Raw genomic sequence first — 27,290 nt, 5'->3', positions numbered from 1 at the left:
AAATATGTAAAATGTTGTTGATGATAGAAACCAAATGGGGATTTAAATCACAGTTTCTGGCACACAGTTGGTGCTTAATAAATTATAATTATTACAACTCTGGCTTGTGAGTTCAGATAAATGGAATTTCTGGCTGTTCTATCTATTGGCATGATAATTAACCTGTTTTTAACAAGATATTTCAGAGATTTATGTGAAAAATCAAGTACCTCACTGGGACATAAGACAACAGGCTGAAAATTAGGGCTAAGATGGTGAGGAAAACAATTTTAAATATGCTTACACTAAAAATCTTAGAATTTTTAAATTGCAGACAGATTTTTAAGTTTGGTTATTTTTAAAATAAAAAACCACTCAATGTGAAATTTGGTGTGTGCTTTATTAAGATGTTGTTTTCATCTGAGCATATTTAGTTATACACTAATATAAATACTATTTCTGAGTGAAATAAAGTTGCTTTACAGAATGGACCTGGAGTCCTTGCTCACCATAGATCTATGGGTGGAACTGACTCAAAACAATTTTCTAAGGAGAAGTTGCACCCTGATTGTGGACACCCCATGACTCACCCCAAATGGCTTTACTGAGATTTTAAGCTTCCATAAAAGGATTAAAACCCTAACACCAGGTTGACTATTTCTAAAGAACATGGCTCTAAATTCCCATGGCTACCTAAAAGACCTATTTTTGGCATTTGCCAAGGAGTTAATCTGAAATCAATGTCAGCCAAAATTTGCTAAAGGAATTATGATGCTAGACGATTTTCCAGGATGCAATCTCATCTGTCTTTATAATTGGTTTTACTAAGTTGTGATTGTAGGGTTGTGCTGCCAGTTTTAGGTAACTCTTCATCAAATCTTGTTAAAGGGTGTTAAAGTGCATGACTGAAGGTATCTGGGCACCTTGAGTGCAAGGAATTGTATCTGTCTCTTCATTAATGAACCTGGCATGCTATCATCCATGGGGTCACAAAGAGTTGGATACAACTTAGTGACTGAACAATAACAACAACAAGGCACCCACCTAGTATCTGACATATAGTAGGTTAAATAAATATTTGTGGATGATTGACTCTAATACATATCTTCATCAGGAGAGCATTCAGAATAAATACCTCTCTCATTATGACACCAAAAAGTATCATGTTTTCCCTGGACAATAGTCACTGGTAGGACTGATGCTGAAGCTGGAACTCCAATACTTTGGCCACCTGCTGAGAAGAATGGACTGACTGGAAAAGACTGATGCTGGGAAAGATCGAAGGCAGGAGGAGAAGGGGATGATGGAGGATGATATGGTTGGATGGCATTACTAACTCATGGACATGAGTTTGAGCAAGCTCTGGGAGTTGGCAATGGACAGGGAGGCCTGGCATGCTTGTGTCCATGGGGTCACAAAGAGCTGGACATAACTGAGCGACTGAACTGAATTGAACTTCCCTGGACAATTAGTTTATTTTTGTATGAAGTTCATTTAAGGCTATGAGGAAAAAAAATTTCCCTCTAACATTAATTTTCAAGAGTTTGGTGACAAACTTCTGTTCCAACTAGTATTAGGTAGTATCAGCATTAGGTAACTAATACGGGTCACTAAGGTAGGACATTTAAGCCTGAGTTCCTGACACAGTTTGTAGTAAAATTTTAATTTCTATGTTTTTTTCCTACTTATATTTTAAATTCCTTGGGAGCTATTTGAGATTCTGTTTGGAACACAAAGAATGGATAGAAAGCTATATAGAAAGAAAGAGATGTCATCTAAATTGTCTTTCTAGTCTAAGATTAAACTGGGTTTATAATCATTAATGGGTGTTGTAGATGAAACATAATTATTGTAAATGGCCAGGACCACAGGGATTCACCCAAAAGTTTTTATTCATCTTTCCCCCACAATCCCCTTCCCTACTCCATTCCTAACAACAGTTGAATTATTTTGACTGATTATTATAGTGATGTCATCACTTATGTTAAGCAGAAGTTTATTTTCAATTAAAAATAATCTTAAGAATGGACATGAGATTTCATTTAAGGGTAACAGCATTGTTCCAAATACATAGTGTGATGATGGCTACATAACTCTGTTCAGTTCAGTTCAGTTCAGCCGCTCAGTCGTGTCCAACTGCAAATACTTAAATGTAATATTTACTTAAATTTCAATAAAGGACCCTTTCTTTAAAAGTATGCTTGCATCACTTTCCTGTTGCTACCATAACATATTACCACAAGCCTAGTGAACTGCAATAGGACCCTATGGTCTGTGCTCCCCATGTCCTCAGCTTGCTTTTTGTCTATGGAAAAACTTTAGCCAAATAATAAGTTTAATCAGAGAAGTGAGAAAATGTAGAAACAAAGGAAACCAAATAAAAATAATAATGTAGTTATCAAGCATAGTCAAGGACTTTTAGGGCTTGACTATGCTAGGGCTACAGATAATACTGTGAGCCATATCTGGTTTCTGATTGCTGCCTTATTGGTACTGGAAACTCCACCAGGAAGAAGAGGTTAACTACATGATGACCAGATTGTAGCCATGGCATCAGCTGCCATGATTCCAAGAATTGGCCTCAAGAAATGGAAACAATCTGACCTTGGAACTAAAGATAAACTGTACTTAAAACATTCAAGATGACACAGGTCAGACGACTGAAGACCAATTTCAAGATTACTGTCAGAATTGACTGTGCTGTTTCTTCATGTAACCCCCTCCCTCAGCTTATAAAAGCTCTTGCCCACTGATTGATAGTAGAGAAGGTCAACCTTTGGACAGGCATCTTGTGAGCCCTCCCACCTAGGCTTGCCAGGATCCAAAATAAAACAGTTTCTTTTCCCACCAACCTGGCTTCTTCACTGGCTTTTGAGCAGCAAGCAGCCGGACCCCACTTTCAGTTACCGTAGTAGCTTAGAGCATCAGAGATGCGCTCTCTTAGAGTCTGAAGTTCAGGAGGCTGAAGGCAGTTGTGCCAGGCTAGTTAGTGTTAACATGTCACCTAGGAGGACACCTTCTGGAGACTCTGAGAGGAGAATTAATTTCTTTGCCTTTTTCAGCTTTTAAGTGGCCACTGTTATTTTTTGAGGCTTCTTAGGTGGCATGGTAGTAAAGAATTTGCCTGCAATGCAGGAGACTCGAGAGACTTGGGTTTGATCCCTGGGTTGGGGAGATTCCCTGGAGAAGGAAATGGCAACCCACTCCAGTATTCTTGCTTGGGAAATTCATGGACAGAGGAGCCTGGTGGGCTACATTCCATAGGGTTGTAAGGAGTGAGGCATGACTGAGAGACTGATTGTGCATGCAAGTTTAGAGCAGGTCAATAGGGAATTCTCATTCCATGTGAGTTCCCCCAAAGACTAACAAATACTTTGTTAGATAACTTATGATAGACAACAGTCTCCCAAAATAAGCCACTTCAACATGATTTTTCATCTGGGGAGAGTGAAGCAAAAAAAAAAAAAAAAACTTTCATAAATGCTCTGGCTCCCAAGTGATCCCATTAATAAACAAGTAAATAACACAAAATCAAAAAAAAAAAAAAATCAAGCCTTAAAAGCAACCAGAATGAAACAACAAAGACCAAAATATAATAAATCATGGTATAGTGTCTCTTTTCACCAAAACTTCTATATCTAATTTGATAATACTCCAGTTTGGCATTACCCTTTTTGACATGTTGAAATTTCCTTTCATTTCTAGCAAGCACGCATCTAATAGAAGAGAAAAAAATTGATCTTGTTATCCACATGACTACCTTGAGGGCACACTGCAGTTTGCAGGGCACATGGTGATGCTTATGGTGTCAATAACAATGCCTAAATAACACAAGTTTTAATTGTAGTCATCTTTTATCATCATGGAAGCTCCCTGGGCTCCTTTTAATTTGATCATATTGAAATGTGCTGTCCTGATTTTCATGAATTAGGGCAAAGTCACCCTTACTCACCATCTGAAGTCTCAGATGTTCCTTCCCACCCAGTAATGAAAATGAAAATTATTTTCCTTGGCAACTCAGATGGTATTCTGGTTAATTATGTGGATATAATTCTAGATTATTGCATATTTTATAGCTGAAAAGCCCTCTACTTTATAGCCAGGTTTTTTTTTTTTTTAAACTTTCTTAAAATACTATTTCTCTAGTTTATGTTATTTTGTCACATTGTAAAACATATTAAATTAGCCTGAAATTCTTTTTTTGAAAGAAGGCAGGCTGTAACATTTTAAAATGCATTCCTGTTTTGTATTCACTTCACAAGACTTAAAAGTGATGTCTATACAATCAAGTACAATATGTCCATAAAAATTTCATGTTCAGGAAGGGCCAGTTTAGGTGTAAGCAAGAAAGTGTAAATACACAAATACTGGATTAGTTTCTTTTCTGAAACATTTTAAGCCATTTTTAGGATGGCTTCCTAACTACACTGCCTTTAGAAGTAGATATGCATTCCTTTTCTCAAAAAATAAAAAGAGGGGGGAGGAGAGCTCATTAAGAAATAAATTAATGATAAAATATTATATATTGTAGATAAAATATATTATATACTTAGAAATTATAAGATAACATAGATTGCATTGTGGAATCAGATATTTTTTACAAATATGGTGACTGGATTATAATGCTGGTGTATCCTGAATGAATGGATGGGATAGATTTATAATTTGTAAAGTAATTTATTTTCAATTATAAGCTTCAGAGCTGGTCAGTGTCAGGGTCTATAACTTGTTTTCTATTGACATATAATATCACCACATTTTCTTAACAATTTGATAAGACTCTAAAAAAGTCAATCCTGAAGGTGGGGGTGGAATGTTTGTTCTAAAGATGACTTTATGTCATTAACCCTTGCCAACTAAGGAATTTAGAAAACTTTATATCTTCTAATTTAAAAAAGCACACATAGATTTAACAAAATGTACTATTTTAAAATGTTATAAACATTATACAACCAAATGAAAGCTTCTCATATTATGTGTCATCTCATTTTACAAATTTAAAAATCCCCTAAAATGACGGTAATGTCTGATATCTGATGTTGATCACATCTGTAATTTATTACATGGGCTTAAAAAACAACATTTCATTTAATCATTTAATAATCCTGAAGACAGTCAATCCTGGAATGTTATGGAGAAGAGGAGTTCATAGTCTGCACCACAGCCAAGTGGACGTCAACATTCTAGGAATCAGTGAACTAAAATGGACTGGATGGGTTAACTTTAACTCAGATGACCATTATATCTACTACTGTGAGCAGGAATCCATTGAAAGAAATGGAGTAGCCATCATGGTCAACAAAAGAGTCTAAAATGCAGTACTTGGATGCAATCTCAAAAATGACAGAATGATCTCTGTTCATTTCCAAGGCAAACAATTCAATATCACGGTAATCCAAGCCTATACCCCAACAAGTAACTCTGAAGAAGCTGAAGTTGAATGGTTCTATGAAGACCCACAAGACCTTTTAGGACTAACACCCCAAAAAGATGTCCTTTTCATTATAGGGGACTGGAATGCAAAAGTAGGAAGTCAAGAAATACCTGGAGTAACAGGCAAATTTGGCCTTGGAATACAGAATGAAGCAGGACAAAGGTTAATAGAGTTCTGCAAAGAGAACGCACTGGTCATAGAAAACACCCTCTTCCAACAACACAAGAGAAGACTCTACCATGGACATCACCAGATGGTCCACACTGAAATCAGATTGATTATATTCTTTGCAGCCAAAGATGAAGAAGCTGTATACAGTCAGCAAAAACAAGACCAGAAGCTGACTGTGGCTCAGATCATGAACTTCTTATTGCCAAATTCAGACTTAAATTGAAGAAAGTAGGGAAAACCACTAGACCATTCAGGTATGACCTAAATCAAATCCCTTATGATTATACAGTGGAAGTGAGAAATAGATTTAAGGGCCTAGATCTGATAGATAGAGTGCCTGATGAACTATGGATGGAGGTTCATGACACTGTACAGGAGACAGTGATCAAGACCATCCCCATGGAAAAGAAATGCAAAAAAGCAAAATGGCTGTCTGGGGAGGCCTTACAAATAAGCTGTGAAAAGAAGAGAAGTGAAAAGCAAAGGAGAAAAGGAAAGATATAAGCATCTGAATGCAGAGTTCCAAAGAATAGCAAGGAGAGTAAGAAAGCCTTCCTCAGTGATCAATGCAAAGAAACAGAGGAAAACAACAGAATGGGAAAGACTAGGGATCTCTTCAAGAAAATTAGAGATACCAAGGGAACATTTCACGTAAAGATGGGCTCAATAAAAGACAGAAATGGTATGGACCTAACAGAAGCAGAAGATATTAAGAAGAGGTGGCAAGAATACACAGAAGAACTGTACAAAAAAGAGTATAATGACCCAGATAATCACGATGGTGTGATCACTGACCTAGAGCCAGACATCCTCAAATGTGAAGTCAAGTGGGCCTTAGAAAGCATCACTACGAACAAAGTTAGTGGAGGTGATGGAATTCCAGTTGAGCTCTTTCAAATCCTGAAAGATGATGCTGTGGAAGTGCTGCACTCAATATGTCAGCAAATTTGTAAAACTTAGCAGTGGTCACAGAACTGGAAAAGGTCAGTTTTCATTCCAGTCCCAAAGAAAGACAATGCCAAAGAATGCTCAAACTACCACATAATTGCAGTCATCTCATATGCTAGTAAAATAATGCTCAAAATTCTCCAAGCCAGGCTTCAGCAATATGTGATCCATGAACTTCCAGATGTTCAAGCTGGTTTTAGAAAAGGCAGAAGAACCAGAGATCAAATTGCCAACATCATCTGGAACATCAAAAATGAAGAGAGTTCCAGAAAAACATCTATTTCTGATTTATTGATTATGCCAAAGCTTTGACTGTGTGAATCACAATAAACTGTGGAAAATTCTGAAAGAGATGGGAATACCAGACCACCTGACCTGCCTCTTGAGAAACCTGTATGCAGATCAGGAAGCAATAGTTGGAACTGGACATGGAACAACAGAGTGGTTCCAAATAGGAAAAGGAGTATGCCAAGGCTGTATATTGTCACCCTGCTTATTTAACTTCTATGCAGAGTACATCATGAGAAACACTTGGCTGGAAGAAGCACAAGCTGGAATCAAGATGGCTGGGAGGAATATCAATAATCTCAGATATGCAGATGATATCACCCTTATGGCAGAAAGTGAAAAAAAACTAAGAAGCCTCTTGATGAAAGTGAAAGAGGAGAGTGAAAAAGTTGGCTTAAAACTCAACATTCAGAAAACTAAGATCATGGCATCTGGTGCCATCACTTCATGGGGAAGAGATGGGGAAACAGTGGAAAAAGTGTCATACTTTATTTTTCTGGGCTCCAAAATCACTGCAGATGGTGATTGCAGCCATGAAATGAAAAGATGCTTACTCCTGGAAGGAAAGTTATGACCAACCTAGATAGCATATTCAAAAGCAGAGATATTTCTTTGCAAGTAAAGGTCCATCTAGTCAAGGCTATGGTTTTTCCTGTGGTCATGTATGGATGTGAGAGTTGAACTGTGAAGAAAGCTGAGTGCCGAAGAACTGATGTTTTTGAACTGTGGTGTTGGAGAAGACTCCTGAGAGTCCCTTGGACTGCAAGGAGATCCAACCAGTCCATTTAAAGGAGATCAGCCCTTGGATTTCTTTGGAAGGAATGATGCTAAAGCTGAAACTCCAGTACTTTGGCCACCTCATGTGAAGAGTTGACTCACTGGAAAAGACCCTGATGCTGGGAGGGACGGGGGCAGGAGGAAGGGGACGACAGGATTAGATGGCTGGATGGCATCACCGACGCAATGGACATGAATTTGAGTGAACCCCAGGAATTGGTGATGGACAGAGAGGCCTGGCATGCTGTGATTCTTGGGGTCGCAAAGAATTGGACACAACTGAGTGACTGAATGAACTGATACCACAGACAGAAGAACTAAAATCTGTCAATATTGTCTCCTGTATATGCACTTCCAGAATCTAAAAGGGTAAACCAATGGGGCTATATTGACCCAGTAAATGTAAATGCTTTTGTATGATATGGCTATTTCCTACCAATTAAGAAATACTAGAGGTGTGGTTTTATATTTTCTAGAATCAAAACCCATGATTGCAGGACTAACAGCTTTCTTAAAGATTTTGTAATCAGTTGTTTGCATCATGTAACTTCACTAAGGGATGATGAAGAGGACTAGAAAGGAAAAAGGAAAGAAAGAAACAAAATGGCATATAAGTCTCTGCAATGGTAAATGACTAATAAAACTGTACTATCACCTATAATTATCTTTATCCTAATGTTGAAGAATCAGGATGATATAGAAAAAATTATTGATCTATGATATGATCTTTTCTGTTAGCAAGTTCCCCTGAGACATGGATCAGACAACTCACTTTACTAATTGTGTTTTCTAAGCTATAAAATGACTTGTTGCAGCTTTTGGAGTATTGAGCTCTTAAAGTTAGGTCAAGTTTTAAAATTAAATGACTTGATCAGACCTCTGATTATACAAAGATATAGGAGATGTGTATTTCCCCATTCTTCCCATTGTGTATAACTAAAATCCCAAGCATTTGTAAACAAAAAGAACACAGAAGACTCTGAAGGTTAATGAGAAAAAGAAAGATGAACTAGGGATCTCAGAATCACAAAATACTACAGTGATATTGTTGTCTAGGTTTTCTTTTTGTTCCCTGTATTGTACACTGGAGTTAAAGGAGATGGTGTTTCAGAAATGCCAGTGGGTACAGAGAAACACCCTCAGCAAAAGCCTGAATTTTCCAACCAAAGGAAAAAATGGTCAAACAAGAGAATAAGTTTTAGATAGGAACTGTTACATTTCAGCAAAATACCACAGAAAAAAGTTACCATCTCATCTCACTGGTCCCAGGAAAGGCTGAGATATCTACAGACTTCCAGCCATCTACACTCCTTAGGTTTTACCAGTTGCTCCAGTCTTTCTGATACAATTATGTCAGAGAAGGCCAAGTAGGAACCAGGACTTCATGCTCACTGGTGGTAATGAAATCAAACTTCACTTCGCCTGCAGTCCCAATGGAAATCTCTGCTATTTTAATAATGAAAAATACAGTAAGAGCTTAATGAATGGGCTGAACCACTGAATGCGCAGGACAGAAAAAAAAAAAAAAAAATCAGTGACCTGGACAGCAGAACAGTTGTAATTATATTATCTGAATGGAATGCAAAGAAAAAATAGAGTGAAAAATGTGAACAGAGCCTCAAGGCTCTAGGGACTGAAACAAAAGACTTAACTATCCATGCCACTGGAGTTCCAATAAAAGGGAAAAAACAAAACGTGCTCAGAAGTAATGAGTAAATTTCCTAAATTTGGCAAAAAATATAAACCTGTGGATTCAGTAGGCATAATGAATTCCATACAAAGTAGACAAATCAAGCCACCAGAAAACACACCATTGTCAAGCTTCTTAGAGATAAATACAAACCAAAAAGTTTAAAAGCTGCAAGAGACGTGATATTTTACCTATAAAAGAAAACCAAGATGAATCACAGTGGTGTCTCATCAGAAACCATAGAGGCCAGAAAAAAAGTGACACAATATGTTTCAACTACTAAAAAGAATTCCAACTCAGAATTTATATCCCAGGAACTATAGAGAAATCAAAACATTTTTGGATGAATGTAACTAAAAGAATGTATCACCAACAACCTATCCTAAAAGGATGGTTAAAGAAAAATCTCAAACTAGAAAATAAATGTTAGAAGAATTAATCTTCAAACATCTTGGGGAAGAATGCATGATAGAGAGATAAAAGTACCTGAATATATTACACTTACCTTTTCCCCATTAGTTTTCTAAAACATATTTGCTGGCTGAAGCAAAATTATAGCATTGTTTGGTGTGGTTTATTTAAATTTAGAGCCATATTGGAAGCCTGGTGTGCTGTAGTCCATGGGGTCGCAAAGAATCAGACACGACTGAGCAACTGGACTGAACTGAAGTATTTAAATCAATTATAAATGGAGGAAACTGAAGTCACATAAAGGAAGATTTCTGCACTTCATTTGAACTTTTGAAATATAACACTTGTGATGATTTATGGATATATAGTGAGATACCAAGAGAAAGTAATACAAAGTTATGCAAAGTGACACAATGAAAACACTACAGATTTATCAAACTGGAATTTTAAAAGACGTTCAATACAGGAAAGTGAAAGAAAGAAAACCTGAGAACAAGCAAACAACAAAAATAAAATGGTAGCCCTAACATGTCAAATAGTATCAATAAGCTTGTTAAACATAAGTTATCTAAATACACTGATTAAAATACAGAGATTGGCAAAAATGGATGTAAAAATATTATGTATATATTCCAAGAAACTTCTTATGTAGTGATTTAGCTTGGTTTAAATTAAAAAGGTAGAAAAATACTTATCATGTCAATATTAATCAAAAAAGCAGTTGTTATGCTAATATCATATAAGGAAGACTTCAGAGCAAATAAGTTTACAAATGGTAGATACTACATAATGACTAGTCAGTCCAACAACACAGTTATCCAAAATTGGTATGTAACAACAGAACAGCAAAATATGTGAAACAAAATCTGATAGAATCTAAAGGAAAAATTGATAAATCCATGGTTAATGTTAGACAATTCAACATTCCTTTCTAAACAATTGATAGAACAGAAAATCAACAAGGATATAGAACTCAGTGATGCCATTGCCAGCAGGATCTAATTTACTGCAGCATGGCATGCATCAACAGTAATAGACTGTATCCTGGGACATTAAATTAACCTCACTCAGGAATAAAAAACACACTGAGTGCATCCTCTGAACACAGCAAAAATAGAAAAGATCCAAACATATTAAAACTAAATAGCACACTTCCAAAGGACTAAAAAGGAAAGTTCAAAGGAAATAACAAAATACTTTGAACTGGATTGAAATAAAAGTATAACATATCAAAAGTTGTTAGTCAATCCTAAAGGAAATCAACTCTGTACATTCATTAGAAGGATGATGCTGAAGCTGAAACTCCAATACTTTGGCCACCTGACATGAAGAGCTGACTCATTGGAAAAGGCCCTGATGCAGCAAAAGACTGAAGGCAGGAGAAGAAGGGGACAACAGAGGATGAGATGGTTGGATGGGATCACTGATTCAATGGACAAGAGTTTGAACAAACTCCAGGAGACAGTGAAGGACAGGGAAGCCTAGACTGCTGCAGTCCATGGGGTTGCAAAGAGTCAGACATGACTGAGTGACTGAACAAGAGAGTAAAACTTAAATGAACTCACCATAAAAAAGAAATAGTAATTATGTGACATGACAGAGATATTAGCTAATTCTATGGTTGTAATCATTGTGCAATATATTAAGTGCATCAAATCCACAAGTTGTACATGTTACTTACACAACATTGTACACCAGTTATATCTCAATAAAGTTGATAATAAAAAGTTTAAAAAAAAGTTGTTATAAATAACTAATGCATTGATGTGATGGAAGTTTGTAGCACTAAATGAATACATTACAGAAGATGGAAAGTCTCCAAGTGATCACTCAAGTTCTCTCATAAATATCTAGAAAAAGTAAAACAAACCAAAAGCCAACAGAAAGAAGGATATAATGTAAATAAGAGATGAAATCAATGAAACTGAAAATAGACAAAAATAGAAACAAAAGTAGCATACGGCCGATTCTTCTGTAAAGTCGATTGACAAATATGATTGAAAAATTACTACCAAAACTGACATAAAAATAGAAAGGACACAAATTATTCATATCATAAGTGAACCATGGATATCACAACAGAACTTGCAGACATCAAAAGAAGGAAATGCTATGAACAACTCTAAATATATACATTTGAAAGTTTGGATGAAACGATGGCTTCTTTGAGAAATACAACTTATCCAGTATGAGACAAATAATTTGAATAGCGCTTTATACTTCTAAGGTAATTGAATGCACTTTTGAAACCTCTCCCCAAAAGAAATCTCAGATAGTTTCAATGGAAAAAAATATGACAAATATTTTTAAAAAACACTAATTCATAATTTCATTAGGAAATGAAACTGAAAATAACAATCTATCACTATACAACTATCAGAAAAAAAGGAGTTGTTGCTTAAGGGGTATAAAGTTACAGTTATACAAGGTAAATAGACCTAGAGATCTGACATATAAAATAGTGCCTGCAGTTAAAATAATGCCTGCAGGGTTCCCTTAAAAATTTATTAAGAGGGTAGATCTCAAGCTCAGGGTTCTCAACACACACACAAATTTATGGGACACAAGAAATCATTTGGAGGTAATGACCATGTTTGCTAAATTGACACTGGTGATGGTATCCATATATGCCCATACTCATTAAAATGTATACATTAAATATATACAATTAATTTCAATTATTAAATACAATTATTCATTTATCTCTTCTGCTAAGTCACTTCAGTCGTGTCCAACTCTGTGAGACCCCGTAGATGGCAGCCTACCAGGCTCCTCCGTGCTTGGGATTCTCCAGGCAAGAAGGCTGGAGTGGGTTGCCATTTCCTTCTCCAACGCATGAAAGTGAAAAGTGAAAGTGAAGTCGCTCAGTCCTGTCTGACTCTTCGCAACCCCATGGACTGCAGCCTACCAGGCTCCTCCGTCCATGGGAGTTTCCAGGCAAGAGTACTGGAGTGGGTTGCCATTACCTTCTCCGTCATTTATCTCTAAATAACACTAAAATAAAATTATGAAAAATAAAATGAAACACCCAAATTTTGACAAGGTTCCCAAGAAATGAATCACTTAAACATTGCAGGTATAAAGGTGAAATGGTAGAAACACTTTGGAAAACACTTTAGAAGTTTCTTTGAAAAACAAAACCAAACTAATCACACAACTCTATTATAACCTGGAGGTTGTACTCCTGGGCATTTATGCCAGAGAGGGGAAAACATACATTCACACAGAAATCTATAAATAAACATTCATAGCATTTCTATGTGTAGTAGCCAAAAACTATAACACAAACGCAACCTAAATGTTCTGCAAAGGATGAATCACTGAACACAACACTGTATATCCAAATGATGAAATTTCATCCAAGAAATGCGAAGGAACTGAATGTTGTTGCATGCCACTAGTGAAGGTGAATCGTCAAACTGTGCGGAGTGGGGACAAAAAGCAGCCATTTCCAAAGTTTACATATTTCAGAATCCATTTAGATAATATCGTCAGCCTTAAAATGATAAAATTGTTGAAATGGAGATTAGTGGTTGCTAGAGGTTGACTAAGGAGATGGGAAACGGTTGGGAAGTGAGTGTAGCTATAGAGGTCACCAGGAAGGAAGTTTGAGTTCAGAGAAATGTTCTGAATTTTGCTCTATCAAAATATATTGAGAGTCATGTTTCATTGAAGTTTTGCAAGATGTTGGGGTAAACTTGGTAAAGGATCCATGGAAACTTTACTATTTCTTACAACTGAATGTGAATCTGAAATTATCTCATGATTAAGACCTTAATTTAAAAAGTTAATGACTTCAGGAAATAAGAATTAAAAAGAAATGGACCTTCAATTTTGGTTTTCTTATTTTAATTTCCTATCGATTCATTAATATGTCCATTCACTATTATTCATTCACTCATTAATTCATTCATGTGATCTTAGGCTTTTATTTTATTTTTTACTTTACTTCCAGGTATATGGATTGAAAGTGGGCATTTTGTGAAGTTTGTTCACTGGGATTATTGTATTCACTGGGCTCTATTGTTCATTTGGAATGTTTCAAGAATTACACACAGATAATGATAATGATAAATTTATAAATAGTATCTTGTCAAGTTAGAGGGGGAAACCTGTACTTATTTCTTTGCAAATGTTGTTTTCTGATTTTTACCGAACTCTACCACACCTTTTCTGTCTCTATCATATATTCAGTAGATACTGCTTCAGCACCTATACTGTGGTACTTGCTCTTCCAACCACTAAACATTCTATTTGGTGAGAATTCAGTATCTACCCAGTAAGTGAGATAAGTAATATGTATCAAACCTACGTCAAAAGACATTATGTACATCTGGAGCTACAGGATCTGAACATAAATTTGAGACTATCCAAGATTTTTAAAAACGATGGTATTATGGGATGAATTGTGCACCCCTCCCCATGATTCATATGTTGACGTTTCAACCCCAGGTACATCCAATTATAAACATATTTCAAGGTAAGTTTTTCCAAGAGGTAATTCCATTAAATGAGACCTTTAGTGTGGGATCCAATGCAGAAGATGCAAGTTCAATTCCTGGACTGGGAGGAAAGATCCCCTGGAGAAGGAAATGGTAACCCTCTCTAGTTTTCTTGTCTGGGAAATCCCATGGACATAGAAGCCTGGTGAGCTACAGTTCATGGGGTTGCAAAAGAGTCCATCCTAAAGGAAATCAACCCTGAATATTCATTGGAAGGACTGATGCTGAAGTTCCCAAAGCCCCAATCTTTTGGCTACCTAATGTGAAGGTCTGACTCATTGTAAAAGACCCTGATACTGGGCAAGATTCAAAGCATAAAGAGAAGGGGCTGGCAGAGGATGAGTTGGTTGGATGGCATCACTGATTCAATGGACATGAATTTGAGCAAACTGCAGGAGATAGTGGAGGCCAGAGGAGACTGGTGTGCTTCAGTCCATGGAGTCAGAAAGAATCAGACATGACTTAGCAGCTGAACAATAACAACATCTAGAAAGAGCTTGAAGCTACAGGACGATGCGGAAAAGACACTCCAAGATGTCCATGATGGGAACAAGGGCCAAAGGTTGTCTGAGAGGATCAAAAAGTTTCAACAGTTGAGATAAAACAGAAACCTAGAGAATGTAGACACACACACACACACACACACAAAAAAATAAGAGGTGAAGAAAAAGTATAAACCTAAGAGTCACTGAGGTTAAATGAGTTTTTAGTTTTAAGAAAGAAAATACTAATTTTATAGTATATTTTATATACGTTTGAATGGTTGAGTGGATGAAAGCAGACATCTCTGGGCTATTGTTTCATTTAGAATAAAATATCCTTTACTCCTTTACCATGGTGGAAACACAGTGTGTAAAGAGAGCTTAGGTTTTGTGCGACGATGATTGAGGTTATTTTTACATGGAGGCTTCTTTTCACTTAATATATAACAATTAGAGGAAGAGATGGATGAAGTTTAAGGAAGTTAGAGTGAGATATGATATCATCTCTGAGTGAAAAAGTGGATTTATTAAGAATATGTAGTCTTTGGGGAATCCTACATGTGTATATGAGATATTTAGTCATAAACTTAAGGTAAAAAATTAAGGTTTGTAAAGGGTACATGTATGAAAGTGAAGGATTAGCAACATGGACTGTGAATTCTATTCTGTAATAAAATAGAAGAAATAATTACGCTTTGGAAGTCTGGGAGAATGTTCAGGACAATGATTTTTGGACTTGGGAATATATTATGGGCTTCCCTGGTGGCTTACATGGAAAAGAATCTGCTAGCAATGCAGGAGACCTGGGTTCGATCCCTGGGTTCGGAAGTTCCCCTGGAGAAGGAAATAGCAACCCACTCCAGTATTCTTGCCTGGAGAATTCTAAGAACAGAGAAGCCTTGTGGGTTACAGTCCATGGGGTTGCAAAGAGTCAGAAATGACTGAGCGACTAACACTGTCTTTTTTTTTTTTTAAACTTTACAAATTGTATTAGTTTTGCCAAATATCAAAATGAATCCACCACAGGTATACATGTGTTCCCCATTCTGAGCCCTCCTCCCTCCTCCCTCCCCATACCATCCCTCTGGGTTATCCCAGTGGACTAGCCCCAAGCATCCAGTATCGTGCATCGAACCTGGACTGGCAACTCATTTCATACATGATATTATACATGTTTCAATGCAATTCTCCCAAATCTTCCCACCCTCTCCCTCTCCAACAGAGTCCATAAGACTGTTCTATACATCAGTGTCTCTTTTGCTGTCTCGTACACAGGGTTATTGTTAGCATCTTTCTAAATTCCATATATATGCGTTAGTATACTGTACTGGTGTTCTTCTTTCTGGCTTACTTCACTCTGTATAATAGGCTCCAGTTTCATCCACCTCATTAGAACTGATTCAAATGTATTCTTTTTAATGGCTGAGTAATACTCCATTGTGTATATGTACCACAGCTTTCTTATCCATTCATCTGCTGATGGACATCTAGGTTGCTTCCATGTCCTGGCTATTATAAACAGTGCTGCGATGAACATTTGGGTACATGTGTCTCTTTCCCTTCTGGTTTCCTCAGTGTGTATGCCCAGCAATGGGATTGCTGGATCATAAGGCAGTTCTATTTCCAGTTTTTTAAGGAATCTCCACACTAACACTTTCACTTCATGTATTTTGGAGCAACTTGGGAATATATTTTGGAAAGATCACAAGTTTTCAGGGGAAGAGGAAGCTAAGTAGTCATCAAGGATGTCTTCCAGATTCTCTGCTTAAGGAACTGGGTGACTGGTGACTGCACTGCCCAACACCTTTTGAAAACTCCTTGAATAATGTCTGAAACAGAATTTTAAAATTCCTTTTTTTTTTTTTTTACAAAACTTGTGGACTTTTCCCATGGTATTCGGGTTTAACTGGGCACAGGATCACCCACCTGAAGGCTATATTCCCTAGCCTCTTTTCTAAGACTGAAAAACTGGCAATGTCCTAACAAAAGAACATGATATCTGCAACCTCCAGATCTTAATCAATAGGGGCTCTTCAGACTGGTAGGTCATCTCAGTAAGTGCACCTCCAGAAATGAATGACATGAATTGAGGATGCTAAAGATATTAAACTATCTCTAATACATATTCATGTCATATTAAAAAGATTTTGAGAGAATGATAAAGTGCCTAGTTTTATCATTAATATGTTATATTAAGTAACTCATAAGCTCATTAGTATAAGGTTCACATACAAAGCAATCCATTTGTGAATGAGCCTGTACACACACACACACAAATCCAAATACATATTGTATTTGGATAAATACAAATAAATATTGTAGAATATGTTTACAAGGGATAATTTACCAAAGGATTTCTTTACATTGAAAAATTTGTAAAAATATCTCTCTGTATTAATTTTGCTTATCTTTCTAGTTCTAAAGTAGTATCTTAGCACAGGTTAACTCCAAAATCATTTTAGTTAGTTCCCTTGAGACTGACAGAATGATGCTTTCTCTAAATTAAAAGGAATTTTGCTATCAAATTAAATGATTGATTCCTTTTTTTTAATGATTGATTTCTGAATAGCAATCTAATATGTAGTGACTGATTTCTATTATTTACTTTTGATATCAGTACCCTGCTCTATGGATGCACCTCATGCTTTCAGATTTCATAAATTAAACCTGTATTTATTATGGAAGTGATTCTGACAGTGTTTAATTTTTAAATATGCTAAAATGAGAAGGACAAAGACATGACATAGAATAATGTATAGATCTGTATAATGTCTATTATATTTTCTACAGTCCTGATACATAATTGTATATCCTAGGGCAACAGAAAGAAATTAAACAAGTAATATGTGCCAAAAACTATGGGTGAGTTATATAACTTCTGTTGCCTTGCCTTGAGATATTTGCATTGACAGGTGGGATTCTTTACCACTGAGCCACCTGGGAAGCCCTAACAACACAACAACATCACAACATGCCTTGGGATATTTAGTTTTACATTTTACTTAAGGATAATATTACTGGAACATTCTACATGCCCAGATTCTAGGAAGCATATTGTTATTCTACTGGAAGAGAACTGTTCCGCCTTAAAGGATTTAATGGGGCTTCCTTGGTGGCTCACACAGTAAAGAATCTGCCCACCATGCAGGAGACCTGGGTTCAATCCCTGAGTCGGGAAGATCCCCTGGAGAAGGGAATGGCTACCCACTCCAGCATTCTTGCCAGGAGAATTCCATCAACAGAGGTGACTGGCAGGCTACCGTCTGTGGGGTTGCAAAGAGTTAGACACAACTGAGTAACTATACTTTCACTTTCAAAGAGTTTAGTAGGAATTTCTGGACATAGACTAAGTAGTAAAAGAGGGCCTAAAAATATTTTATTACAAATATTATTTGCACTTTTAAATTGAAACAAACTCTAACCACAGATATATATTCATATATGTATATATATGCCTATACATACATGATGAATGTATATTCACATGTACTTACATATATACACATATATATCTTAAAAATAGTAATACAGTCACAAATACAAAGAAAGAGAAAGTTAAAGAATGCCATACACTATTATAAGTTTTTTAAACCGAGTGTAATCTAGATAGGTATTTCATATAATGCTGGTCATTTTAACTTAAAAATTCAAAGTGTAATAAGCCTTTGGGCAGTAAAAAGTCCTTGTTCTTCCATTGGTGACACTAAGAAATGTATTATAATAAAATTCTTGATGTTATGATATGTCTACATCCAAAGGTGTACACTTATATTTGATTTCTGTACACAAAGCAGTAAGGGTACTTAAGACAACTGTGAACTGGCACCAATACACACACATACAGAAATTTCACTTTTTATCCGTGTGTTTAGTCAGAACTGCCCTTCAATGTTTAGATAAGTCTCATAATCGACTAAGGAACTAAGGCAGAGATTGCATTTTCTGAACCTGTCCTTACAAGTTCTTTCTTCCTACTGTATCCAGCTCACCTTATTAGGGAAGAGTCATTTCTATTGCTTTGAAGAAATCAAGGAACTGAAAGAGCTTTCATTTTGAAACCAATCAGTAGTGAGTAAGGTCTATGTGCCAAGCGGGCTATCAAATCAAATCACTTTAAAAAGCACTCCTTGCGGGTTTAGGTTTCATTAGCCAGGGAGAACAAAGAAAATCTCATTAATATGCATGCACCTTTGTGGCTGATACTTCACCGTCTGCAGAGAAATCACAAGGCACTAATAAACTTGGCCAATTTGCCTTTTCAGGCTGCCTCTTATGTCACCAGTTCCCGATTTGCTGCCGCCTGCAAGGATTAGCACATGGCTCTGCTGACCTACTACTCAGGAGGTACGTGCCCTGCTGCCATCAAACTGTCAACCTCATTACCCCCGTGTGAAAAGTGTAAGGGGAGGCTCTTTTAGTCCTCTATAAGTACGGTTTATCAACTTTCCATTTGAAGATTGCATGACCTCTGAAGCATTATAATTTTGTTCTCCAGTGAATACTAACACAAGTTGAATGCGTCTGGATTGAAGCAATCCAAGTAACAGGTGTCATGCTATTGCTGAAGGCATTGTCCTCTGGGCCCTCAGGTTATGGATGGTCCTGCCAGGTTTGATTTTTACTCAGGGTAGATTCTCTTCCAGGAGACCTGCACAGCCACCCTTGTAATTTGCCACTAGAAGGAATCTCTTTCAGTTTTTCCTGTCTGTCCACACAGATATGCCTATACAAGTACATCTGTATATATAAGGCATATTTCTCAAATATTGCAACTATTTTAACTATTCAAAGATCAAAATCCTCAGGCCCGTGCAAATCAATCATTAAAAATAGAAGTCCAGTAGGGAAAGAATTGTTGATGGCTTTGCATACTAATTTTATATTTAGATATCTCTGCATGGAGAAAGTTTTTTTCCTAAATTTTTGAGGTCATAGATAAAAATGTATGACTGTTTATGACAACCTCATGAAGTATGAGTTCCCATAACTTCAGTTTTCAAGAAAAAAATGGACATTTAGCCTCAAAACCAATCTGTGTTATATGATAAAGGCATAGAAGTATTAGAATACTTAGATTTCAGATTTAGAATAAGTTAGGATATATTTTAAAAATGCTAAATTCAACACTGTGAGTAAAGGAAGGATAAGGAATGCAGAGGTATGTTCCAATTATTGGGTTGGTCAAAATGTCCATTTGGGTTTTAAACCCAAATGAACTTTTTGACCAAATCAATATATAACTTTGAAGAGAAATGGAATCATTGATGATAATCTAGAAAACAAGAGAAAACAATAAGTGTAATATAGAAGAAGCAGAAATTTCACTAGAAAGTGAGGCAATCAACTTCTCTTAAATTTTTAGAAAGGGAACTATTCCTTTTCTAAATATACCTCAAGACCAAAATCCTACATGGAAAAGGCAGGGATGAAAGACAATAGACTTCACACAGATATTAGTGCTCTGTGGGAATTTACTTTCCTGTAACTGAATGTTCAGCTTTCTTCTAAGAACAGAGTTGACTTCACAGGGTTCCACTGTTCAGTGTTTTGCAATAGATTATAGTATGATTTGTGAATCAGGAGAATTCTACAAAATCATGAACTTAATTATGGAAATGAAAATTAATAGAAATGCATGCATAGGCTAATAAAATGTTCATCAGAATGTATAAACTCTATTTATGAATCCTATTTAATTTCATATTAAAATAAAGAGCATGTTAACTACTACAACAATAAAGCATCATCTTTTCATTGAGCTCATTCTAGGTAAGAGTTAGGAAGAGAAAGGAAGGGAAATTGAGAGATACTGAGTCTTACATTTATTGAGAAGTAGGAAGATCCTTGGGGGGCCTTGTTCTCAAGCCTGCAACCTTAAACTAAAGCAGCTCTTTCAGAACGAACCCACTTGGGTCCTCTGTTATGGGTCCTCTGACCCAGGAAGAGAGTGTTCTTTGTTCCCCATGAATAGTTTCTGTCATATAACTTGAAAAAGTAGAAAAGTGATGAAAATAGAAAATACAACAAAGTCAACAGACACCTGAGAAGAAATCAGAAACATTAAAATAATAAAACTGAAAAAAATTACCAATAAGTGATTTTATGTCTCACATAGGGGTCATTTAAAAAATAATATGCATCTTTAAAATAATTAAGTGATGTTATACATCAAAGTCACTCTATTTAATTACCTGGGAGGGGAAATTTGCAAAGGGGTTGTCTAGTTTACATAATAGCAGCACTTTTAAGTATAAAATACACCATTTTTAAAAATGCATGTTTTTTTCCTATTTAAAATAATAGAATAAAATAAAGCATATTATAAAATAAAAGCCCTGAATTTTTATTTATAAATGAGAATTAGCATACATTGAATACTCTTAAAGCAAATAATATTAGACAGAATGCAAGCAAACAAACAAGCAAAACCCCAGGAATAAAATCTGTTATATCTATTTGCTGACTATTCATATACTTAGTATTTAGATCTATATGAGAAAGAGATGTAAAGTTGAATTTTACATGAGTTCTTTAACTTTTCTCCCAGTATTAATAAGCTTAGGCTGAACTGTATGATCTCTAGGACTTTGAACAACCAAGGCTTATTTGCTGCTTACAGTATCTGTTTATCTGGTCACTCTGGGTCCCAGGCTGGTGGAAGAGTCCCCATTTAAGATGCTGCTAGGCCACATCTTAAAGGAAGAATTAGATTATATTTTGAACCATACTAATGTAAAAAACGATAGTCTGTCTATATCAAATATTCTCAGAGAGCAAGTAAATCATTCTAAAAAATTCTGTGCTGCTCCATACTAGCTGGCATAAAATAAAGTCCCTGGTGCTGGGAAAAATTGAGGGCAGAAGGTGAAGAGGGTATCAGAGAAAGTGGCTGGATGACATCACTGATGCAATGGGCATGAACTTGGGCAAACTTCAGGAGATGGTGAGGGACAGGGAGGCCTGGTGTGCTGCAGTCCATGGCTTTGCATAGAGCCAGAAACGACTGACTGGGTGACTGAAAAACAGCAAATATTTTTGACTAAGGATTCATAGTAAAACAATTCTCATTGAAACTTTAATTTTAGTAAAATCGTCATGCCACTAATGGGGGCAAGAAGAAATTCATCATCTTTCAAAACAAAACATTCAATACTAAAGGCATTGCTTCATTATTCACATTTTTATATTTCAATAGCATTTTGTTGTTCTATGGACTGAGTTAAATTTTTCCCTTTACTTTTTCAGTAGCTTAGGGCAGGTCTTTTATTCACATGCCCTCCTGATACAGAATAGCAAGCAGCACACTATCATTAAAGCAACCATAGGTTAAGTCCAGAATTAGAAAACCCTTATTATGATGATTAGGAGAGATGCAAAGTGTAGAGAACTCAATTTCAGATCAAAAGCTGTGTCCCTAGTCTTGACAGAACAATCAGTGTTTGACTTTTACACAATAAGCAAATCCGATATGCATTTTATAAATAGCAAATAAATGGGCAACCTCAGAACATCATTTTAATGACTGTGACTTTCCTGACTGCAACCACACTTTCCGTATTCAATGACGCTTCCTGGGGAAGATGTGAGTCAGGAAAACTTAAAAAGCACTTAAAAACCATAGCAGACAATGAAAAGTAAAAAAGACCATTTAGGTTTGCTGAAAGAGAAGCATAGCAATATGCCTTCAAAAGGTTTTCAGAAGGCATCAGTTTAGGATTCCACTCATGAAGTTAAGGCCACTAAGGCAAAACTATCAGAAGCAGCAGAAAAAGATTTTTTAAAAAATATTGGAAGCTTTATTAATATATTTCACTTTTAAAAATAAATAATAATCTGCTTTGATTTAATATTATTTTTGAATGCATGAAATAATACTCTTGTGAAGGTTAGGACTCTAGAAATAGTTTATATCATAATTTTCTCTGCTTAGTCTACTCCAGGGACAAAATCTCAGTGGAAACTCAATAAATATAAATTGCTGATGACGATGATAACTTCTCTGAGACGCATATACAAGTTGAAAAATCCGTTATTAAGTGCATATGCCTTTTCACTTTGAATTTGTCTTTCTAGAGAACTTGAAGTCTGATTTATTTCAGTTTTGTCTCTGCTATATTTTGATGAGAAATGAAGAAACTGCAGACACAGACCTTTTATATTGATGATGCAGGATTTATTTATTAGGCTTATTCACTGGGCAGATTAGGGAAATATCTTTTTTGAAGTCACCCACTGCATTCTGGGGCAATGAGCCCTTGTGAAACTACAAATTCAATTATAGTGTGAATTAATATTTTATACATTAAATTTCATGAGTTATACTTGGTTGAACAGAGTAACTGAATTAAAATATGATTTATAATTAAATCCTTATCAATCACCATAAGATTGCAACCAATCTGTATAGTCAGTCCTCAGTGCTCATTTAAAATTGTGAAGTGACATGTCAGGTAATAAGAATCATCAGTTTTAGGCAAGAGACAATTGCTTGCTGCAATACAGTCATATTTGTAATTGATCAGTAGCAGTGCAATGATTTATCATTCATGAGATGTGTCCCACCTTAGAAGGCTTAACTTATACAGCAGCGCATTCAGCCTTAAATTTGCAAACATTTCAGAATCAGAACAGTTCTATACTCTGTGAGAGATGTTTCATGTTTTTATCTCTAAAAATTTAGAAATTAAACTACATCTACTTCCATTCATCATATTATTCATAGTATCACAATTGAAAATTATATTATTTGTACACATTTATGTAAGTGTATTGTTACTCCTGTAAAAATATTTTCAAACCACTCATGACATGGAAAAATGTCACCTCGGGAAAAATGGAAAAAAGGTTACTTGTTTACAGATTTTTTTCTTCTCATTAAGACATTTTTTTTTAGAGTAGTTTAGCTTCATGAACACTGACGTTTTCATTAACAGAAAAATCAAGTAAATTTTATCCATAAGCCTTTATTTGACCATGAAATGCTCATCTGTTATCAGGAGTACAAATAGAAGGTTATAAATTTTATATTTATCGGCATAAATTGCTTTATATGAAACATGGGAAATAATGGTGTACTCAAGGCTCATAATTGAAACGGGTTTTCATAGGAAGAATCAGGCGCTATATCCCCAAGTGGCTGGTGGTCTGTAAGTACAAGATCTCAGACAGGCAGGAAGTAAGGGAATAAAGAAGGAGACATAAGACATGCAGGTTTAATCCCTAGGTTGGGAAGAGAACCTGGAGGAGGACATATCAACCCACTCCAGTCTTCTTACCTTGAGAATCCCATGGATAGAGGAGGCTGGCAGGCTACAGTCCATAGGGCTGCAAAGAGTGGGACATGACTGAAGCAACTCAGCAGGCACACACGGCATGACAAGACAGTTGCAGACAATAAATACAAGAGTGAGTGTTGGTGAGTTTGGGGGTATTTTTTTGTTTGTTTGCTTTTGCTTTACAGGAGAGGAAAGAGAGCAAAAGTATGTTATACATCATGATCTAAAGTTTAAATTTCATGGTGTGGTTCTAAGTTTGATCAATGTGCTTGGCCTGTTGCCAGCTTAATTTTTTATTTGTAAATAGACATAAATAGATTTACTTATCTCAGAGTCAAAAGGTCATCATATTAATATATGTGCAATAAATTTTCTAATAATGTAATTCAAATAAAGCCATGTTATTACTGTAAATTTTTTGCTGAATAACCAGATTAAATGATGTTTTTATCACTTTGTTGGTTTTGCATAAGTTCAAAATGCATTTGTTTTCTCAATACAAACCACAAAATTCATAATAATGAGCAGATGATGTAAGTGAAAACAAGTTTGCAATGATGATCTTGATTACAGTAATGTTATCCATATCGTAGTTCACAAAGAATCAGGGATGCAAATTTTACTAACAAAATTATTAGTAAAAAGGAAGAGAGGTACTATTTTAATGAATTCCATCATCATTTTTACAACTATAGAATTTTCATCTTGTTGGTTATACAACATGCACATACAACACACACACAGATATATAATTGAAGTGAATACACATTTTTGTGTAAAGTAAGATTGTTTATAATTTATGAGGAAAACATCCAAGTTTATATATCCATATGCAATATTTTAGAATAGCCTTGTGTGTGTTTGTGGAAGTCTCTCAGTCATGTCTGACTCTTTGTGACCCCATGGACTATACAGTCCATGGAATTCTCCAGGCCAGAATCCTGGAGTGGGTAGCCCTTCCATCCCCAGGGGATCTTCCTAACCCAGGGATTGAACCCAGGTCTCTCATATAGCAGGCAGATTCTTTACCAGCTGAGCCACAAGGGAAGCCACTAGAATAGCCTTAGGTTATAATAACTCATTTATGGAATGATCTTTATAAATTGAAATACATAACACAGAACTGTATAAATCAGATTTTGAAAAGTTGCTGAATTATCAAGACCATATATTATCTTTAGTAAGAGTAGTTCTCAAGTTCTAATCTAACAAAAAAGAGAAGACATATGAAAAAGTTTAAATGTTCAAATTGTAACAAATAGTATTTCATATATATTTAAAAATTTTATCTGATCACTGAATTTTAGATCTCATAAATATATATGTTTATATTTATTAAATTCAGCTTAATGAGGCTTTAAAAAAACAAATGGACTTTATTATAATATTGCAATGCCCTCATTTGTATGATATGTTCTTCAATAACAAAGCAAAGTATGTCTCTTCATCCCAAATCTGAAAATGAGGTATCCATCATTCTTACTTATAATAATATATTACAATTTATAAGAATATTAGCAGTCAGTTTACATTAAACAGCTTAAATTGAACCTGTAACTTAATAAAGCATAGTGGGAAAACCATTATCTAAGTAGGAGGCAGGCTTAATATACCCTGTACCTGTAAAATGTCATTCATAGAAAATTCACTCAAGATTTATAGCTGCAGGTAATAATTCAATGTCGCTGAAAACCAGGGCACATGCCTTAGCAGGAGAAATTAACCCTTAAGGAAACAGTAGTGTATTTCTGGGTGGGAGAATCATACCTGCTGATTTCCTAAAAGATATATCACTTAGAATTTGGCAAATTAAAAAAAAATATACACAACCTATGGCTGATTCATATCAATGTATGGCAAAAAACCATCACAATATTGTAAAATAATTATCCTCCTTATGTAAAAATACATAAATTAATTTAAAAATATTATATACAAAATATTAAAATATAAATCATAGCCAAAATATAACCCCCTCTTGATGGCACTGAAATCTGTATTCATTTGATGTCATGACATAAATAAAAATCATAATATCATTATTAAACAGCAAAACAGAAAGCTAGGAAGTTAATTGGAATATTAGCTTTTAGGAAAAAGGTTTAATCCAATAATACTTAGAAATATAAACCATGAAAGTTTTACTATGCTGATTCCATACAACACTATCATGAAAAAATGTTTTATCTGGAAAAGAATCCAAATTTATATTTCCACCATATTATATTAACTACACAAAACAAAGTGAATGAAGTAAATTTACAGTATCAATGGATAAGTATTCTACAAAGGTAGACCTACACTCTCCAATCTGAGTGAAGCGTTTCATTTGTATAACTAACTTCAAAACAGCAGTAATCACAAGCAATTGAGCTCAGCAAGATAAACAAATTGAATTAATGAGTAGGAAATTCATAGTGAATATGATCCTACAAGGGACTGAGCATTAATAAATTCAATTGCAGGTGGTTAATATCATACATCAGATCAGATCAGTCGCTCAGTCGTGTCCGACTCTTTGCCACCCCATGAATCGCAGCACGCCAGGCCTCCCTGTCCATCACCAACTCCCGGAGTTCACTCAGACTCACGTCCATCGAGTCAGTGATGCCACCCAGCCATCTCATCCTCTGTCGTCCCCTTCTCCCTGCCCCCAATCCCTCCCAGCATCAGAGTCTTTTCCAATGAGTCAACTCTTTGCATCAGGTGGCCAAAGTACTGGAGTTTCAGCTTTAGCATCATTCCTTCCAAAGAAATCCCAGGGCTGATCTCCTTCAGAATGGACTGGTTGGATCTCCTTGCAGTCCAAGGGACTCTCAAGAGTCTTCTTCAACACCACAATTCAAAAGCATCAGTTCTTCAGTGCTCAGCCTTCTTCACAGTCCAACTCTCACATCCATACATGACCACAGGAAAAATCATAGCCTTGACTAGATGAAACTTTGTTGGCAAAGTAATGTCTCTGCTTTTGAACATGCTATCTAGGTTGGTCATAACTTTCCTTCAAAGGAGTAAGTGTCTTTTAATTTCATGGCTGCAGTCACCATCTGCAGTGATTTTGGATCCCAGAAAAATAAAGTCTGACACTGTTTCCACTGTTTCCCCATCTATTTCCCATGAAGTGATGGGACTGGATGCCATGATCTTCGTTTTCTGAATGTTGAGCTTTAAGCCAACTTTTTCACTCTTCACTTTCACTTTCATCAAGAGGCTTTTTAGTTCCTCTTCACTTTCTGCCATAAGGGTGGTGTCATCTGCATATGTGAGGTTATTGATATTTCTCCCGGCAATCTTGATTCCAGTTTGTGTTTCTTCCAGTCCAGTGTTTCTCAT

The sequence above is a fragment of the Bos taurus genome, chromosome 20 (assembly GCF_002263795.3).
Source record: "Bos taurus isolate L1 Dominette 01449 registration number 42190680 breed Hereford chromosome 20, ARS-UCD2.0, whole genome shotgun sequence".
Lineage (NCBI taxonomy): Eukaryota > Metazoa > Chordata > Mammalia > Artiodactyla > Bovidae > Bos > Bos taurus.
This window is presented reverse-complemented; position numbering follows the sequence as displayed.